The following is a 21,731-nucleotide window of genomic DNA, read 5'->3' on the forward strand; positions in this document are numbered from 1 at the left end:
TTCTATTCTGTGCACCTTGCTTAGGGACATATCAGACACGCACGCACTCGAGGAGGCAATTAGGGGTGGCGCCCATGCCTTTGGTTATGCACGGCATCACGCACACAGCCATCCCTAAACCACGTGTGTAGCAGTCTCCGGGTCTGCCTAAGCCTGAGTTCAAGCACCCTGATGACCCACACCACCAATCTTCCATATCCAGTCATAGCCATGCTAATGATGATGACGGCGACAATGGTGGTGGTAATGATGATGACGGTGGTGGTGGTAACGATGATGATAGTTGTTATTGGGAACTGCTAGATATATGGGTTTACCTCACACGAGGCAGACACATTAAATGACCCGGTTCTCGGCAAGGATTCCTCATCATAAAAAAATAATAATGTTGCTATGGTTTTTAAGTGACATTGATGAAATGATGTGAGAATTTGGTTTACATGAATGTTGGTATATATGATGGTTTTTGCAGCTCATGGCTCATGCTAAAAGTATGCAAGGGTTGAAAATTTTTAGGAGGTGCCAAGTATGGATGTGGTTATGCATAAGTAGGGTGTGGGCATATCATGGTGTTGGGACAGGTTCAGGTTGGACCTGTCTATATTACACCCATGGGAACCATCATGCCTGGGAAATGCTCTGGTTATTGTTTCTATTGCCTGTAAGGATGTTTCGGTTGGATATCCAACCACATCCGAGTTCGTTTGGTCAGATTTGGTAAGGAAAAACCTACCCTAATGCTAATCAGACTTGGATTTAGATTAGCATTCTCACATCTAAGTCTGAACCAGAATCCAAGTCCGGTGCGAGGTGCATCAAGTTCCGACACAATTATACGTGAATGTAGATCCAACTAGGGTATATACCCTGATCAAATCAGATTTGGTAGAGAGGGCCTGAATCCGTCTCCGAATTCAATTATATTGCACCAAATTGTATGCAGCCCGCTCGACTTGTTTACATCACTATTTGCCAGAACCTAGACTGGGCCTTATGTTGCTTGAGGCCAGCCAGGGTCCAATTAGAAGAATTGGGACCCAGGCCCAAACCAATTCATCCAAAAAGATCGGGTTTTACGAGCTAGGAGCTGATCCAAAATATTTTCTTATAAAGACATGTAGTAGTCTTAGTGATGGTCACAAACATCAGCCACATTTTCAAAATGTTGCACTATTTTAAGAAGCTGATAAGATACCATGAAAAGTGGTAAGTTTAATGTTTCATCAAATTTGACTAATGCAATACCTTCACCATTTTTTTTAATATTTTAGACTTTCTTTTTCTTTTAATAATCCAAGGGAGACCGGCTTCACATTGGCTAGCCTTGGTAAAACCCTTGAAATAAAATCTTTAATTTATTGACCTTGTGGCAAGGGATGCCCTATATCTTTGAAATAAATCTTTAATTTATTGAGAGATCTTCCCTTGCTGAGAAAATCTCCACAGGCTTTAGTCATCCCTTTCCAACACAGGCTGTAGTCAGCATCCCTTTCCACCACAGGCAGTCAAGTGGTATTGGGATCCAGGACTTAAGTTAAACTAAGACTCCATCAGGGGTACCCTGACCTGATCCGCACTCTTAGAATTCACAGCGTTATCATACTCTTAGGACGCATTTGATTCATGGGACAAACCGCACGGACAGAACACACGGCATTTGTCCCTAACGCTCCAGTCACACCCCTAGGGGTTCAACTAGCACGTTCCACGTGCCCTTTTGAAAAAACTGGACGAAGACGAAGCGGTCCCAGCCTATCAAACATCATGCTAGACCTCTTTGTCCCCAAGCGAGACTTGTCCCCTGAATCAAACACCCCCTTAGTGGCATATATATAAGTTGGATTCTTTAGATTCCGGTGCATTTCCAATACAGATCCATATCCTGAAATAATAGTGGAACTTTTATTTTGTGGTCAGCTCCAGGTATACGGATACATCCTTGTGTATAGGCCATAAAATTGTTGTCTTGATGAATTCATTTGCATATGTTAAATGGTATATTAACTGCTGTTTGAATTATGATTAAGTTGTTCAGTGCATTGGATCTATGGCGAGTATCCAACACGATCTGAATATGAATTTCTTGGATATGGACATAATAGTACTGACCCATATGTTATTCTGGTTGAGCCAAACCTGACCCAAATGATCCAACCCTTCTATCATTTGGGTCAGGTTTGGCTCAACCAGAATACCATATGGGTCAGTACTATTATGTCCATATCCAAGAAATTCATATTCAGATACTCGCCATAGATCCATTGTGATCCAACCCTTCTATCATTTGGGTCAGGTTTGGCTCAACCAGAATAACATATGGGTCAGTACTGACCCAAATGATAGAAGGGATGTATCTGACCACAAACTCTCCTGCTTGTCAGATATTCACTGTGATCCAACCCTTCCCGGATATTTCATATGCATCTTTGAGCCAAAATGCATGGATACCCGACCGATTAGCAACCCTGATTTAGAATGTCGGGAACAGCTTAATAATGGATGGATATCCGACCCATTAGCAACCCTGATTATGAATGTTGGGAACATCAAATAGGTCATACTGGTTCTTTAAGCAGGTGCTCCAAATCACACCTGCTAGTATGTTCCAACTGATGGGCAACCCCTTGGTTAATGGATTGGTTGTTATCCAACATCTGGCCTGAACTTGACTCCGATTAGTGACAATTCCGTGAATCAGATTCAGCTTTGGTTAAGGATATCTTAACTGAATCCAATTACAATTTGTATTTCATTGGATTCAGTATTACCCAAAGGTTGCCCAACTAGGAAGCGGAAGCTGAAAACGATTAGAGAAGCAAATGTGAGAAGTGATGCATTTAAAAATGTATAAGAAGTGGAAAGCGAGGAATAAAAAAATATAACAATTGAATGAGAATCAAAATGAAATACAAATAAAAACTAAAACAAAAGTGATTAATATTAAATTTCATGATTTTTTAAAGTAAGAATTAAATTTTTAACAAAATCTAAAAATGCTGACTACCAATTTAGAGAAAGCACATGGAAGTTAGTGAGAAGAGTGAAAGAAAACACATGAAAAATTGAGTAAGAGAACATGTAAGAAGAATAGATGAAGCATAAGTGTTCTCGTCAAGTTTTCAGAAATGAGAAGTATCGAGCTTGCCATATATGATCCTAAACAGAACCATTTACATTCCTTCCATTTTTTTTTTTTGATATTTACATGGAGAAACCGCCCCCAAGATCAAAGACCTAGTCAACAACGTTAAACTCCGTGGGCTTACTCCTTGCACAACGGTGTCACTGTACATCCCCTTCCGCTTGATTTCCAGTTTTGACAGGAATGTTTCCGCAGCCCGAGCTTCGATTAGACCTGCCTTAAACCATACTCATGCATCTCCCTCTCTGGAAAATGTTGGTGAGGCAAAATCCTTTAATATTTTGAAAAAATCTATTTTTTTCTGGAAAGTCACATAAAAATATATTGGTTATACAAAAGTATAAAGTATATATGATATGAAAAAAAAAAATATGCAAAATAATAAATAAACCATGCTACTCATTATCCAAAGGTTAGGTTTGCATTTTGGATATTGGATCGCTGTAAATCAAGAGCGTATCCAGCCTCTTTTTTCGTGTCATTTCCCATAATCCCACTCATATGTACTTGGTTATTCATTTAATCCGTCTTTCGCCGAGAGTGATTGGTATACACTACCCGTGCGACATTCCCCGACCCACAAAATTCTAATGTCTTTGGAACTGAGAAAAATCTGTAATCACACATTCATATGACAATTATAAAACCTTAGTGAAAGTGACCAGCTTTATTACTGTGATTTTTCTTCTTCTTTTTTCCCCTGAAACACAGCAAAGTCTGAGCTAACTACAAGCTTATTTTGGGAACAGAGGCATTTGTGAGGCTTTGCCATGTTGGGGAGGAGGGAAGCTAGGGCCCGTTGGCGCAGGCAGTGAGGCACTTGAGCTTCCCATTTCCGCAGCTGTTCCAGCAAGAAAGGACCTTAATTCCTTGCCAAGGGCAGGGTACCAGGCATGTGATCAGGTTTTGGCCGCACAGGCTGAGGCAGTCGGCGTACTCGAACCCCAATCTGGCAGCCTCTGTCATGGGTGCGCTAGAGGGCAGCAGCAGCAGCAGCAGCTCCGCCACCACCAAGCAGGAGACTGGCCACCTTCCAATTGCATGTCTCTCCATGAGGATGATTATGATGATGGTGGTGGTGGTTGTGTTGATGACGACAAGGTTGATCTTGATGGTGATGCTAAGTGGTGAAGGTATAGCGAGAATTTATATAGACCAGCCTATGCTTGGCTCATGGTAAATGTATGAGATGATTAAGGCTGTCATCCACTGCACGTAACAATTGATTATTCGGATGAGCGATAGGTTTCTCCTACCCGGGTAGGAGAGAATGGACGGTTTTGATTTCTCAATTGTTTTGTTTTGATTTTTTTTTTTTTACTAATTTGACCTTACGGATGTGATCTAGATAGTTTGTACAGTATGAATTGGCCTTTGGTCATTCCAATATTCCAATATGATATGAGCAGGTTTTTATAAGGTTTCAAAAATCAATGATTCCAATTTTATAAACATTTTAAAACTCATGAAATCATATCCTTTTATAAAAAATCATGTTCCAATATTTGATTCCTAGCAAATAAAATATGTTAAACTTGTTCGAAGTTTGATTTGTAAAACTTAGAACATTGAAAATAGTGCAGGTCACCTTGTTGGGATCTGCCTAACATCAGCTTTCTCTGTCGAGAGAAAAAAAATACATTGAACATCAAGACTGTCAAACCAATTCTTCACACACACACACACACACATATATATATATATATATATATATATATATATATATATATATATATATATATATAGGGTAACTGAAATATGTTAACCAACCAAATATGTTTTCTGGTATAAACCAAGATTTTCATAGTTTTTTTTTTACTTTTTTTCAAAAATTTCACCTTACAGATGTGATCTAGACACTTGGTTTTATAGAAACAGTTAAGATGTACAAGAATGATCTTTTAAGGATTGAAAATCAATGGCTTCAAATTTTTATAAATATTCAACCATAAAAAATCACATTTCTTGATCCGATTATGATGATTCAACAATCTATTCCTAGCAAATGGACCACACTGAATGCATATGCAGGGTTAGATTTGCAAAAAAAAAAAACTTATGAAAATCTTGATTCATACTATCTAACATATTTGGTTGATAAACATATTCCAGTTTTCACACACACACACACATATATATATATATATATATATATATATATATATATATATATATATATATATATATATATATATATATATATATATATAAAAGAGAGGATATAATTTAGAAAAAGTAGGTATACTATTCCATAGTGCAAAAGTTTAATTGCCTGAGAGCAGCTAATTAGGTCATATTTTATATAACCGCTCGTCAGTCATATTCGATCTCTACTGCACGTCTAACTTGAGAGCCGTGCATCTCACTTGGGATATGTCAGATTGGGGCCCACGCCCACAGATGTGCGATGATGATGGAGTATAAACAATAACTTGGTTCATAAAATATGACCATGTCTATTCCCCCATGCACCACCCACACACCTACAATTGTAACTTGCAAGAGTGCCATCCATCTCAAAAGTGTCAATGATCTATATCATATTCATTGTATTCATTCCCCAGCACATATCTCACTTGGGAACCGTTACATATGCTGGTCGGCCCGACACAATAAGGTGGTGATGGAATATAATGTCATATACAATATGACAGTAACTGGAGGTGCAAAAGGATTGGGTGTGGTCGGACCCTTGATCACAACCCAACTCTTTATTTACATATATGGACCTTTTAATACGATATAAATGTTTAATTGGATTGTATCCGTCTTCAGGTTGATGTGATTGGGTCATATTTCGATCCCATTCCCAGTTTGAACTATTGCTTAGAATTTGGATTTGGATTTCAATTGGCCATGATCCAGTTGCGATTTGAGCTGTGTGTGTGCACCCGCTGAGTTTTTTTTTTTTTTCTTTCTTTTTTTCCCGAAGATGATGTGCACCCGTAACAGTTACTGTTCTGCAAGTTGTCCATACAATATGCTTTTGAAGCATAATGGTCGTTTGAGGTCACATCAGTTCAGAGGCAACTCTGAAGGTACACTATCAGAACTGCCTTGGATGCCGTTCATCTATTTGATGGATGGCAGCCAGAAGACCATGGATTGATGGGTTGTTTCATAAATGGGTCCCACAATTTTTTGAGCGGCCCAAAAAAGAACAGCTATGGTGTTCTGGCTGTCCTTCATCAAATGGATGAACGGTATCCACTGTTTAGGGCAGTTTCACTCTTATTATTGTAAATAAGTTACATAAATAATGGTGGCAGAAATCATGGTGGCATACTATCAGTATTCCTTTAGCCTACTACTCCTAAATAAAAAAACATTATTTTATGCTCCGTTTCCTTCGCACAGTGCCTTCTCACAAGCACTGAAGCACGTATCCATGTCGTTATTGCACATAGCATTTGTCCGCACAGACTCGAGTCACGAGGCCAGGCACGGCAGCTCAAGATGACCAACAAGGACAGCAGAAAGAAAGGGGAATAAGGTCACACTAATTTGGCAACAAGATCACAATATGGGATGTGAGGAACTCCGGCCAAGCAGCCATTATATAGGAATAAACAGTTTAACATGTCAAATTCATGGCACACCCAAAAAAGATGCCAACTAACTTAACCATAGGGATTTTTTGTTTGGACATTGGCGACGCTGGGGACGTTAGTTTTGGTGACGATCTTAAAATGCCGCTCAACGTAGTAAAGAAAATAAAAAAGGGTAATTTAGAATTTTATTTGGGGAAGTGGGTGGCAAAAGAGCTCCCCATCTTGTCTGATCATGGCCAAACCTATTAATCATGGTGGCTTGGACTTTTTAGGTTAAATGATTTTGGTCTTTGTATAGAGAATAAGAAATGGGCCATTGTAATGAGGGCAAAACACGGGCTAATGGGCTGGCCTTGGCATTGGCTCCCCAACTACAAATGAAACTTGGGGCTCCTAAATTTCGAAGGCATAGAGCAAGAGAATTGAGTTCATTATAAAAGGGTCAATAGTTAAAATTGGAAATGGGATAAACACACTCTTTCGAGGCTTTTGGGTTCACCACTTTTGAAAGTTTATGCTTTTCTTTACTGGGCAGCTTGACATAAAGGTTGCTCGGTTGGTCACCCAATGTTGGATGGGATGTTACTCTTCGGGCTAACTCCTCTCCACAAGTGGCCCAAGAGTGAATTCAGCTCATGGAGCTCCTCGCTAGCTCCCATGATGCTCAATGGGGAGCCCGATAAGCTTAGGTGGAAAACGTCTCCGACCCTCAAATATCTTTCTTTGGCACCTGCATATGATTTTATTTCAGACCCAATGGTGCAATGACTCCTGAATCATGCTTTATGGGATGGTGACCTTTCCAATCAGAGCATCATTCACGTAGATTCTTGATAACATTCTAATGGATGCAAATTTGAAGATGGGCTTTTAACTTTCAAGTCGCTGTTCACGATCTGTTTGGTGCATGAGGAAGACACTTTTCATTTATTTTTGGGTTATCCCTTGGTTCAATGGCTTGTTAGAAATGCATGGGGTGACAAGGACATACATTTGGAATCTAATATGCCGCACAGGAAATTAGGGGTTGGGGTCAAAATGGATGTTTGTGGGTAGATGTTGCATTTTTATCATGTGGAGGTGTGTGTGTGGTTGGAGAGAAACAACAAATTTTTTAGGAGCAAGCATGTTTCCTTTCCTGACTTGTTGGTGCTTATGCTGCTGGAGCGTGTGCAAGTCAAGTGGCCCGATTCATACTATCTTTGGATTGAGGAAAATCGCATTGGACGACCTGGCCGACCTTCTCAAAACTCCAGTTGATCTGCACTCTATTGTGTATTCCTGTTTTTATGGTTTCTCTTTTCTCATTTGCTGGCTAGTTTTTTTTTTTTTTACTTTTCTATTTTCTGTAATTGAACAATGGTGACCTCTCCTCGTCACCCGGTTCTTTTGCTGTTATCTGCTCTTAATGGAATATCTTCTCTTAAAAAAAAGACATCTATGAATTGGAAAGTTTTTCTTCTTTATGTGTTTGTTCATTTAAGATGTGATTGGAATTCATTTGATTTGCTATTGCACCATGTCCTATTCATTTTCTTCCGGCATGCAGGCATAAATATACAAGATGATCTTGCATGACATAAATATACAACGACCTCTTACTATGCTTGTGAGAAAGGTTGATATGGTGACATGAAAACTTGGACGAAGGCAGTTAGAGGTGACATGAAAGATTGTAAAGTTACTAAAGTTTTAGCTTTAGATAAACAAAAATGTAGAAACATGACTCGTAAAGCTGACCATGTAGTTAAAAGGCTTGATGATGACGATGATCTTTCATGACATCTTCATGCATTATGCCTCTTAGAACCTGTTTGTTTCACTCCCATGGAAGGTAATAGTCTTTACCTTAAAAGTGCATGAGTTCCTGAAAACTCATGCTATGGTTCCTAGGGGAAAGTGTGAATGGATCATAGTTGCATTGGTACTCGATACATCTTAGCATATCATGTACCGGTACCAGAAACTGGTATAAAATTTGACTCTCCATAAACAGAAGTATCAAATGTTTAAAAAACTCATCTCAATTAATTGATAAACTTGTGCCATCTTATATAGAAACACATTTTTATTATATTATAAATTAGTATCAAGTTAATTTCTATTGACATTTTTACATACAAACAACAATTTGATTTTATAAAGACATTTTTTGCTAAGAGTTTTAAATATTATAATTTATAAAAAATTATTATACAATAACCATTGATTTACATATTATGTTTAACTATTTTTATTTATAAGTAGCTTTTACAAAATATATACTTCAAATCAACTTCTGAGAAACTCGTACCAATTCTTTTAGAAACCGTACCAATGTATATTAGAAACTCATATCCATATTTTTTGAATTTGTTTCTAACAACAGGATCACGTTTATTCTCCCATTCCCTTGTATTTTATGTTCATTCCCCAAGACATATCTCACTTGGGAACACACATAAACCTCCACCAATTGAGATGTAAGGTGGTGATGGAATATAATGTCATATACAATATGACAGTAACTAGGGGTGCAAAAGGATTGGGTTTGACGGCATAGTAGGTGCAATCACATTGTACACTTTGAGTGTGCCACTGCACCTAATCTGCCCTCCATAGATCATATGTAGCATGCTATGGTTCCTAGGGGAAAGTGTGAATGGATCATAGTTGCATTGGTACTCGATACATCTTAGCATATCATGTACCGGTACCAGAAACTGGTATAAAATTTGACTCTCCATAAACAGAAGTATCAAATGTTTAAAAAACTCATCTCAATTAATTGATAAACTTGTGCCATCTTATATAGAAACACATTTTTATTATATTATAAATTAGTATCAAGTTAATTTCTATTGACATTTTTACATACAAACAACAATTTGATTTTATAAAGACATTTTTTGCTAAGAGTTTTAAATATTATAATTTATAAAAAATTATTATACAATAACCATTGATTTACATATTATGTTTAACTATTTTTATTTATAAGTAGCTTTTACAAAATATATACTTCAAATCAACTTCTGAGAAACTCGTACCAATTCTTTTAGAAACCGTACCAATGTATATTAGAAACTCATATCCATATTTTTTGAATTTGTTTCTAACAACAGGATCACGTTTATTCTCCCATTCCCTTGTATTTTATGTTCATTCCCCAAGACATATCTCACTTGGGAACACACATAAACCTCCACCAATTGAGATGTAAGGTGGTGATGGAATATAATGTCATATACAATATGACAGTAACTAGGGGTGCAAAAGGATTGGGTTTGACGGCATAGTAGGTGCAATCACATTGTACACTTTGAGTGTGCCACTGCACCTAATCTGCCCTCCATAGATCATATGTAGCGATACCTTAATGTAACGCTTACCAGGTGGGGGGTTGTAACCCCCCACCTTGTTCGATTATGACGAGGAGAGGGTATGACCCCCTCTCTTTCTCTCATTAAATGGGTAATGGGAGAGAAGAAAGGGCCCTGCCTCATCCAAATGCAGACAGTTACCCCCCTCTCTCTCATGTATGGAAAGTGGGGAGAGAGAGGAGAAACGCCTATTAAAGAGGCAAGAGAGGGGGGTGAGGGGCCATGGCTATAAAAGCCATGGGTTCCCTCTCTCTTCCTATCAATTTTGACCAAGAGAGGTGTGTGTGTGTGTGTGTGAGAGAGAGAGAGAGAGAGAGAGAGAGGAGGAGGAGGAGAGGAGAAGAGGAAGGGGACGATGAGGCTCACTCCGACCAAGTAAGTCGACTTTCCCTGTCCTCTTAAAAAAAAAATCAGCAATCGTGTGGTTGCTGGTGACTGCAGAGGTATAGGGATAGGTAGGTGACCCTGTCCCTGCCGCCAAAATTGACGAGGCATAGAGGGGTTCCCTTTGTTCTCACAGTCGGCAACCCGCAAGTTACTATTGGCAAAAAAAAAAAAAAACCGGAAACCGCAAGGGTTGCTCACATGGTTCAGGAAAAAAAATTGGCAGGAGCGAGGGTTGAACCTTGCTGCCTGCCACTTTCAGTGAGGGAGATGTAGAGGGGATCGTTCCCTCTGCCCTCACTGTCGGCAGCTATGTTGTCGATGACGTGTGATTGCGAAAAAAAAGGGGACGTCGAGGCGGACAGTTGCCGCGGTCATAATGGAAGGCAGGGCCTTGCATCAGCCGCCAACAACAGTGAGGTTGCCAGAGGCAATTATAGTAGAGAAGAGGGGGGACAAAGAGTTCCGACTCTCTGTCTTGACCCCGAGTGGACGGAGCAGACTCGGTTTGCACCGAGTGGCAGACTGAGTCAGGCCAGCAACAAACTAGACTGACTCGGTCTGGGTGTGCCTAGACCGAGTCAGAATAGATAGACCAGTTGACTCAGTTTGGCAATGGTCCAGATTGAGTCAAGAAAAAAAAAATGATAGACCGAGCCGAGTCCATTGTTCGGCAAACCCACTGGGTCTGGACAGACCGATACCAGATCTGTTTTTTTGGCAGACCGATTAGGTCTGGACAGATAGAGTCAAATATGTTTTCGGTGGACTAGCTCAGTCCAAACCAAGTCGGGCCAACTTTTGGATAGATCGACTCGATCCAAACCGAGTTGCGTTTGAGAGACCAACTCGGTCTAGACCGGGTCAACCATATTTTAGAAAAAAAATAAAAATATATAAAAATAATAAAGCATTCATGTATATATATATATAAGCAGATATGAACATGTATATGAAGCAGGGCAATAATCGAGATGGTGAAGACCTCAATTTTTTCAATACGAGTCAGATATGAGTTTGAATCCAAACTCAAATCGAATCTCGTATACATATAGTAGATCCAAAACAAATTGAATTCAGTTGGGTTTAGTTAAAACCCAAGTCATTTTCATCCTATACCCTTACCAAACCTATTACGAACAAGGTTTGGATTGATCGTACCATATCCAGGATCCCGTCATGTTTATAGTTGAAAACTTAAATGATCCGCCTTAGAATAAGAGTGGATCTAGATCTGAAACTCAATCAACAGATTCAGTTTAACTAAATCCGAACTATAGTCATTCTTCACGCATCACTTCTAGTATCCTTTTGACAAACATGTCTAATTTACTACTCAAAATACATCGAACATGGTTACTTAATTATTTGTTGACAATTTTACCCTTTCATCACGCCTTGGTATGTAATTGTTGTCTGTAAAAACAAGCACCATGTCAGTTGTCGCCTTGAAAAATGAAGCATCATGTCAGTTGTTGCTTAAAAATTGGAAACTTAGCTTAACTTACTTTTTAGCAATGATATTTCCAATAAAAGCTGGAGTTATCTCCATCATTGTTTAAAAAAAAAAAGAAGGAAAAATGTGAGCACGCCAATCTTTTCATGTATGCTCAGGGGTTGAGAAAACCACACCAACACGCCACAAGACCTTTTCTATGAGCGCTTGCTATCACCAAAGGCCAAGAGTGTTAAGAGTCCCAATATTCCTTCCCGCATTTGGATGCCATTCTCTGTCTGCAGATTCAAACACAGCTGCTGCTGCTGCATCAACAAGCTTAGTAGCCAGTGCATCCCCACCATCCAGTACCTCACAGCATCAAATCTTAGGCATCTTCAGCAGATCCAACGTCTTCCAAAAATGCACCTCCATGAGTCACGTCCATCAGACGCACGCCCAAGTCATCAAACGGGGGATGCAGCACGATCCACTCGCAGTGAGAGGGATCCTTCTCTTCTCCTGCCTCGGAAGCCTGAGCTACGCGCAATCCGTCTTCGATCAAATCCGCAGCCCCGATGTGTTCGCCTGGAACACCATGATTCGTGGCTATGCGAGTAGCGACTCCCCATCTGATGCCCTCTCTCTATTCGCCTCCATGCGGCAGTGTGTTTCTTTAGACCACTACACCTTCCCCTTCATTCTCAAGGCGTGCGCTCGCCTTCTCCTTCTCCAGAAGGGTCAGGAGGTTCACGGGTTGAGTTTGAAGCTTGGGTTTGGTTCGGATGTCTTTGTGCAGAACACCCTCGTTCATTTGTATGGGTGTTGTGGCAGCGTGGAATGTGCACGCAAAGTGTTCGACGAAATGCCTCACAGAGATTGGGTTTCGTGGTCGGCTGTGATCGGGTGTTTCGTGAACAATGATCTCGCGGATGAAGCGCTTGGGTTGTTTCAGAGCATGCAGATGCAGGGCGTGATGCCCGATGAGGTGACAATGCTGAGCGTGATCGCTGCATGCGCGAGCTTGGGGGCGTTGGAGTTGGGCAAGTGGGTTCATTGTATGCTGGTGAGAAATGGGTTCGAGGTGAATGTGTCGTTGGGAACGGCTTTGATGGATATGTACTCGAGATGTGGGTTTGTTGAAGGGTCCGTCCAAGTGTTCGATGAAATGTCCCAGAGAAATGTTCTCACCTGGACGGCTTTGATTATGGGGTTGGCTATTCATGGTCATAGCCGTGAAGCTCTAGATGCTTTTTCAAGAATGAAGGAAGCCGGTGTCCAGCCGGATGAGGTAACTTATGTTGGAGTGCTGTCTGCATGCAGTCATGGAGGCCTTGTTCAGCAAGGATGGGAGTTATTGAATAGCATCACGGAACCAACAGTTGAGCATTATGGTTGTATGGTTGATCTTCTCGGTCGGGCAGGGCGTGTTCATGAAGCATATAGATTTATCGAGCAATTGCCGATTGAGCCCAACACAATCATATGGAGGACTTTGCTTGGAGCATGTGCAAACCATGGGAACGTTTCACTTGGAGAAGTTGTGAGCCACAGAATTCGGCGGCTAGATCCACACCATGACGGTGACTATGTACTGCTATCAAATATATATGGTGGAATGGGGCGATGGAGTGAGAAGGCCGGCTTGCGCAGTTTGATGAAGCAGAGGGGAATCGGGAAGGAGCCTGGCTGCAGCCTGATTGAGATTGGATCCTTTGTCCATGAATTCATCGCTGGAGATGAAAGCCATCCTCAGTATGAGGAGATCAGTGAAATGCTTTCATTGATTAGCGAACGCCTGAAAGCATTAGGGTATTCGCCAAACACATCAAATGTTCTGTTTGATATTGAAGAGGAAGAAAAGGAGCAAATTCTTGTATATCACAGCGAGAAACTGGCTGTGGCCTTTGGATTGCTCGCGATGCACGAAGGCACGACCATAAGAGTTGTGAAGAACCTTCGCATCTGCGGCGACTGCCACTCTGTAATGAAGCATGTCTCGGAGATGTTCGAGCGAGAAATCATCATCAGGGATCGCAATAGGTTCCACCATTTCAGTAAAGGGTCATGCTCATGTGGAGATTATTGGTGAATGATCTTGTGGAGATTATTGGTGAATGATCTTGTGGAGATTGTTGTGAAGGATGGCATCAGTGATGACCAAAGTGGATGGAAAAGAGAGCAGGCCATGCATCAAATGACTAGCAGATGATAAGTGGGAGGTAACATGAAGAATGGCTATCATGGAAAATTCTGGAGCTGTATCATATAATAATTATTGCTCCTATCAGGTTTTGTTCATTATTGAATGGAGGATTGTTTTAGTGATCTCCAATTCTGAAAAGTCATCCGCTTTAAGCAGGAGCTATCTGTACATCCGCCTATCAATATGACTAGGCCGTAGTAAAACAATTGGTTGATGAATAGGATTGGCAATAAAATTTGTATTTAGATGATAAATGAAATAAATGGCCATAAAAAATTCTATGCATTGAAGATTAAAAATACATTATGAAAAATTGTCTAAGGCAAATGAGTTCCTTTTGTGTCATTTGAATTAGGAGAGAGAGAGAGAGAGAGAGAGAGAGAGAGAGAGAGAGAGAGAGAGAGAGAGAGAGAGAGAGAGAGATGGTATTCCTTAGCCTCCGGTAAGGAACCCTAGTTGGAAGTTGGAACTCATAAGTTGAGATTGTTTTAACCAAAATCTGATTTTACGATTCTTTCAGCCTGATCAAAATAGTAGGATTTGACTCTTGGATCATATTTTTTCAGTGTGAAAATATGTTTTGAGAGTTGAAATTTTGGTATACTGTAGGCCAGTAAATTTTCAATCCACCAATGGGGGCTCAGCTTGTCTGGTATGAGCAGTTAGTGCACGTCACCTTGTGTGCAGGTTCAAAACCCAATGATACAGTTGTATAACTGATAGGGGTCTGCCTAACCCCAGCTTGCCTTTGAAAAGTTTCAAACCCATAAAATCTGATATGTACGTTGTTAAACATGATCGAAGGGTCGATTTCTATTAAACTAAACATGCAGTTCACATTAGGCGTCAAATGTAAAAATAAAAATAAAAAAATTAATTATAGTTTTTCACTAGGAGTTCTTATCTACGAGAATTGCAAACATTACCCCGGCCTAGTTGCTGTGGTTGGGACATCACAACTTTTTTTTATTGGGCTTAGCCAAGAAAAAGCCTGATCGTGAACCCTCCTGGGAACATAGGTAAAGCCCTCAAGGTCCTTCCTGATCCTAGGGGATACACTCCAGTTAGCCTTTTATTGGGTATCCATTGTGTGTCTATCTCAATTTCATTGATATTTTATTATTTTTGAATATTTCATGAAATTGTATGGCCGATATCTTGTGGACTATGCTTTGGAAAATATCCCTTCCAGTCTTCCAGACACTCAAAGCACGTATTCCTCTTTTTCTTTTCTTTTTTGATAATTAAGGGGAAAAAAAACCCTAATCATAGACGGCACATTGGCTAGCTTGCGGTTGGTAAAACCCTTGAGGTTCCCCCTGATCATGGAGGAGTACATCCAGCTTCTACCTTGCTTCAAGGGATGACACTCATAGGTTTCAAACTTGTGACGTCCTGTCAACTTGATGACATTCACAAGTAGCACCCCTACCAAATGAATGGAGCCCTTGTAGGCATGATCCAATTGTCTTGCTTGAGTAGCCAAATTGGCTGCAGGAGACTTTGCTTGGAGGAGTTTTGGTCCCAAATAAAGCATTGAATCAAGGTGAACCAACCGAGTAGATCCCAAGGAGCTGGCCCACTTGGCCTCAAGCTTAGGGATAGAGAAGCCCTTCCTTTCCCAAAGCCGAAACATGGTGGCTCATTATAAGAGTCAAGAGGAGTACACCACGGTTTTATGTCATTGAAACAGAGGCTAAGACCAATGGGTGGCTCGACGTGGTTGGTAGAAACTGTTAGTGCACGTCTCCCTGTAGTGGGACGTTGCAGGTTCAAAACCCCAATAATTCGTTGGTGGGGGTCTGCCTAACCCCAGCTTGCCTTTAAAAAAAAAATGCATTGCAGGCTAAGACCAGTATGACCAATCGATAAAGGAGGTGATTTTTCTGCCCTCGTAACAAAAAAAACCGAACCAGCTGAGTTAGCCAAATCTTAGCGAACTGCACATATGATAAGGTCCTGTAGTGTGAGGCTGCTAAGAGCCCACATATGCTTAGGTCTTGTGTTTACAGGTGCAAACGGGTTGGAGCTTTGACACAGTTTTGAATTGGATCTAACTTATAGTAGCAGAGGCCAGTTAATTCATATCCGATCTCGGGTCAGATTCAGATAAAAAAATGTCAGGTTTAATCAGGTCTAGTTTGGAAGTGAAAAAATAAGTAGGTTTGGAACTGGAACTGACTTACCTGTTTCATCTATTTTATATGAAAACCAACATAATTGACCTATTTCCTGTGGGGTCTACTATCTAAAGATGTTAGATAATATCCAGATCCAGACTTCTACTATGTGTTCTGAGTTGGATCTGGATTCAAATTGGAATACATTCATTGAAAGCCGAATTATGTGTTGGGTGAAACCTTACCTCTCTCTCTCTCTCTCTCTCTCCATTTTGGGTGTGTCCTTGGTGACATGAGCAGTCACGTTAGTCTGTCACATAAAGATACTATTTTAGTGGTGGGCATTATATGCCACATTGCTGCATGGTGGGCATGCAGCGACCTGCTTGACATCCACGCATTTCTCAAGATGGCCGTGGTGTCCATCTCGAGAAATGTTATGCACAGCCATCAGCGATGAAGGCTGCATGCCAAACATGCAGCGGCGCTGGATAAAAACTGATCTCATTATTTTAATGCCGATACATTTTTACAATAAGAATGTAAAAAAAAAAAATTTTTTAATAATTGAAAATTAAAAAAAATTTGTGTTATCACTGCCCTGTTGTAAATTTTCCAACTTACAAGTCAAACTCATCACGTTGTAAATTTGTGTTATCACTGCCTTGTCTCGACATGTATTATGACAGTCTCTCTCTCTCTCACTCTGCTGTACAGTAACACCAACGCCTTTGAAAGTCCAAACTTCAAACTAATTGTGAACAATGTGATTGCATATGATCTGTATTATTTGTTGTTTTTCATATTTCGTATTTTTAATGCTTTGTATTATGACAGACCCTAGTTTCTCTTCTAGATTAGGAAATTTCAATATTCAATTTCAATTTAGGATTATAATAATTTATTTAATGAAAATTTCTATTTTTCTATTTAGATTAGAATGTATGAGCATGTAGTTGCATTTTAAATTCTCGTAATTGATTGTGGCATTTCATTTTTATTTTATTTTTCAAAGGGCACTGTGGTGTAACATGAATAGCACGCACACCATTCTAATAAGAGGTAAATAACCCTAAGTAGACGATTCACATTTATGGTCATAGTTAGAATACGAACAATACTTAGGATTTTTATCTTTTATGGAATAAAATTTGACCTACACTTTGGGTCCTTTCTGAAAAACATCAATATTTTTAAAAAAATTAGTTTTCTTTTTCTTTTATCAGAATTTAAAATAAATTAATTTGAGATGCATTTGTGGCCATAGTCATGAATGTATTAAAAATTAATTTTGCTTTAAATTATGTAAACATACAAAAATCACCTTTTAAAATAAAATCCTTTGAATTTCTTTTATTAAATGCATTCATCATAAAATTACATCATTTCATCATTTTTATTTTTAAATTATTTTAAATGTCAAAATATTCCAAGTGATTTTCGAAATTCGTTTTCAAAATAAATTTTAATTTATTTTCAAAAAACAATTCCCATTTCAAAGTATTTTCAAAGCCAAATTTCAAATTCAAAATTCAAAGTATTCTTAAATTCAAAATATTTTCCAAGTTGATTTCAATTATTTTCAATTTCGAAATTTATTTTCAATTTCAGAATCCTAAATTTCAATTTCAAATTTCAATTTCAAATTCTAAGTTTAATTTCAAATTCTAATTTCAATTTCGAAATCCAATTTCAAAGTTTACTTTTAAATTCCAAAATTTCAATTTCTAAATTCATTTTTAAATTCTTATTTAAATTCCAAATTTCAATTTCCAAATTCGTTTCTAATTTCAAAGTTAAATTTTAATTTCAAAATTTAAACTTAAATTTCAATTTTGAAGTTTTAAATTCAATTTCAAATCTCAATTTCAATATCAATTCTTTAAATTCAAACTCAATTTTTAATTCAATTTTTATTTTGATTTTTCATTTCAAATTTCAAATTTCAATTTCCATTTTGAATTTTACTTCAAATAGTTTTCCAAAGTCACTTCAAAACATTTATAAACATTTTTCAAAATGTATTTTCAATTCAATTTTGAAATTCATTTGAAATCATAATTTTGAAATATTTTCTAAATATTTTCAAATCAAAATGATTTTAAAGCATGCATCATATTTTGAACCTTCATTTTCAAAGTTCATATTACAAGCATGATTCAATGTGCATTTAGGAATTTAAAATAATTTCTTAGTCAAATTTAGGCAAAGCATAAGGCATTGATTTGATTCTTGGTTCGATTACCCCTGGTAAAGGCGCCAGGAACGATCGAACCTCGTACCGACGAGCGAGTCCCTATTTCTCATTTTTTTCAAAAATGAAGGCGAGTTATTTTCTAAAAGGATTTTTTACTCAAAAATGTTTGAAATGCGAAAGGATCCCAATCAAGAGAAAATTTTGCATGGATAACAAGCATGTAGAATGGGTCGTCAGTTAAAATAAAATCTAGCATACTCATTTGTGTCTTTGGTTTCATCAAGAGAGAGGATGAGATGATACAAAAACTTTGATAGACAGGTTGTTAACAAATACACTCCTCGAGTAGCAAATGACTCGGTGTCCCCGATCATCGGAGTTAGGGGATGAGGCTACCAAAAATTATTCTAGGTGGTAGTTTTCATAGACTTCTACAGAAGTTGGATGCATCCCTTGTCATGAATGCTTTTGAAAAATTCTCTCTCGGTCACTAGTCATCCCTTTTGGAACGAACTGAGCTAGCTATCCGGGGTATCAAAATACAGAGAATAACAAACCCCCGGTCCGTCTCAGTTGTTTCTATATTTCTCCTGTACGTACTCTCAGGACAGTATTGAAACAAAGTTATCATGTTCATTTTACTTTTGTTAAATTGCATATCACGAATAAAACAACACATGTGTTAGTTTTGTTCTAAATTATTATATCTATACACCTACTAGATTTTCATCAATCTGACCTATTTCATGGGTACAGGTGATGATTAGGTTAGAACGACAGGCGATGACGCGATGATAAGATGACATCAAGATCTCACTATTTTTCTGGCATTTTGTTCCTAAAACATGTCCATTTTGTAAATTTTGTATAAGGGTTTTCTCAAAAAATTTTGCTTTTGTATGAACACTAAATGATCAAAAACCTCATTTTTTTAATCCATATAGTTTCAATGTTTGTATGAAGATGCAAGTCTGTTGTGTAAAGGAAGGTTCATCGTAATGGGCCCAAGGTCTATCAGCTTGTTATTTCAAATATCATTTTCCACCGAACTGCTATTTTAAAACTCTTAAAAAGAAAGGATTATAAGGCTTTTCAAATTTTTCCTAAAAATTACAAGTCTAAGATTTTGGGGTGTTACACTCAACATCGAGCCATTAAGTTTCAGCAACTTTGCCTACAAAAGTTATGCTTATCTTGTAGGAGCGAATGCCACCAGATGTCAGAGGTTCAAAACCTAGCTGCCCCAATATTCCACGAGTAGGATTCATGAAGCCAAATTTTGGTTATCCTAGATCCGAACCGATCTCGCTTACCAATGTATTTTGAGATCCCATTCGTTTGCAAACCTAGCTGCAAGTAGGGGTGGGCATCTGTCCTGCCCAACCTGACCTATGTATACTATATATAAATAGTAATGATGCTGCCCAATTTTCTACTCCCACCTAATTAAAGCTTTTATATTGTTAAATTTCTTATCAGACCCTATAAATATGATCTATAAGCATTATTTAGTAGAAAACAAGTTTTAGATCATGTGATTATAACATATATGTGTGTTTTTTAAGACCTTTAAAAATCAATGGCTCAAAATTTTATGATTTAAAAAAATCTTACTTTTATGTTAAAAAGCATGATTCCTATCAAATAAACTATGATGAGTACATCTATTTAAAGTTTAATTGAGAAGATACAACCTGCAACCATGATTTCTTGCACGTGGGAGTAGGTCGTAGCATCTCTCATACATAAATATATGTTCCACGTGCCTAACAAACAGGTCATGGGCCAAGGTTTTTCCAACAGATGGGTTCGAACCGGGCTGTTGGCTGGGCTTGTCAATTGAGGGGCCACGGGTCAGGCTTTGGCCTCTTCTAGCATTCAAGTAGTACACCTCTAATTTGGATTGTTTTTGCTAGATCCTCTTCATTCCCTTCGTCTGCTCTTTTTTGGCATTCTAGTTCTTCTGTGGCAGTTCGAATGGGCGCTGGGATGTCCCCTATGGTTGATTGTGACCATATATAGTGAGGTTCTTTTTGACTAACACCAACTTGAGCTTAAACATTGAACACCCTTGAACTGTGATCTCTCAGCTGAACTTTACCACCTCTTTCCATCATTTTTTTAAGAAACATAATATAGAAATTTTGAAAGGGTTCATGACCTTCAAATCTGGGGAGCAATCTACCAATAGTCCGTTGTGATCAGACACAGTTCTCAGAAGTAGTTTGCTAGATAAGAACTTGCAGCATCCACAACGTGGTGGCTTGCACGGAGGAGCAACACCCATGAAAATCAAACCTTGATTGCCCGTCTAGCATACAAGGCCTCACCCCACTATGCCAACTCCTCTTCGGGCGATGTTGAACCAGAGTTTGCCATAAGGTTTTCCGTTGGTGAGCAAAATTCTAAGCATATGCCCATATTATCATAACAACTTCCTCAACATTTGCCAGAATTGTCATGAGTTGCTCTGTGGCCAACACCACTTCTACATTCACCTCCTTTGAATTTCACATACATACAATTCAACTCCTTTTTGCAGCTTCAGAGTTCCCCATTGGGAATACTCTTTTCAAGATCGAAACCATACTCTGCAGAGCTTCACCTCCAACAAAAATGCAATATCAACTCTGTGTTGACTTAAACTATCTCTGAATCATCTTTCGAGTCCGTATTCCTCCCAAACCCCTAATGTTTCATGCCATCACTGATGAGATGCCCTTCCCACGGTAGTGCATCCTTATTGGTAGGAATGAAACTAAGTATTCATCTTGTTTTATTCTTTTAGCCGAAGAACTCATGCAAAATCACTTTTTGTAATGACTGGTAAACACGCTATCTCGGCAGTCATATGTGTGATGGTTATGATTTTGATCCCAACATGTCTAAGATCTACTTGGGGTTGTTGGGAATTCATTTATTGGAATATTAAAGCATGAGGAAGAGAGGGCTTACAACATAGTGTGCAGTAGTATTTGTTGGATCAGCCACGAGAATGTATGGCCATGACTCCAGTGTGAATTTCAGATCTGCTGTAGTTGGACTCCAGTGTCAAGGACTATACTTCAAGTACAAGGTTTTGATAACAAACAAGTGAATCAACTCTATTTCAGCTAAGGCAATGAAGAAAGATGACAAGAATTGAAGAATTCAATGAAGAATCTTTGAAGACTAGTGTGCAAATATAAAATTCATTAAATGTCTTAGAATCTTGTAAGAGACTTACTTAGAGTGCATATTTGGATTGCATTTCACATAAAAAGTCTTTAGAAAAACTTTTCTAAAAGAACCCTTCATGAAAATCGTTTTAGAAAACTCTTTACTTAATTTTTTA

At 38.6% G+C, this 21,731-nt stretch overlaps 1 pseudogene across 1 annotated transcript; it reads left to right on the top strand.

Annotated features, from left to right (window-relative positions):
• The first annotated feature begins 12,108 nt into the window (after positions 1 to 12,108).
• LOC149833532 (pentatricopeptide repeat-containing protein At5g48910 pseudogene) lies at positions 12,109 to 14,343 on the top strand (annotated as a pseudogene). Its single transcript, XR_016433178.1, has one exon. The product of XR_016433178.1 is annotated as a pentatricopeptide repeat-containing protein At5g48910 pseudogene (transcript).
• The last annotated feature ends 7,388 nt before the right edge of the window (positions 14,344 to 21,731 follow it).

The sequence above is a fragment of the Nuphar pumila genome, chromosome 7 (genome assembly GCF_984573655.1).
Source record: "Nuphar pumila chromosome 7, dmNupPumi1.hap1.1, whole genome shotgun sequence".
Classification (NCBI taxonomy): Eukaryota; Viridiplantae; Streptophyta; class Magnoliopsida; order Nymphaeales; family Nymphaeaceae; genus Nuphar; species Nuphar pumila.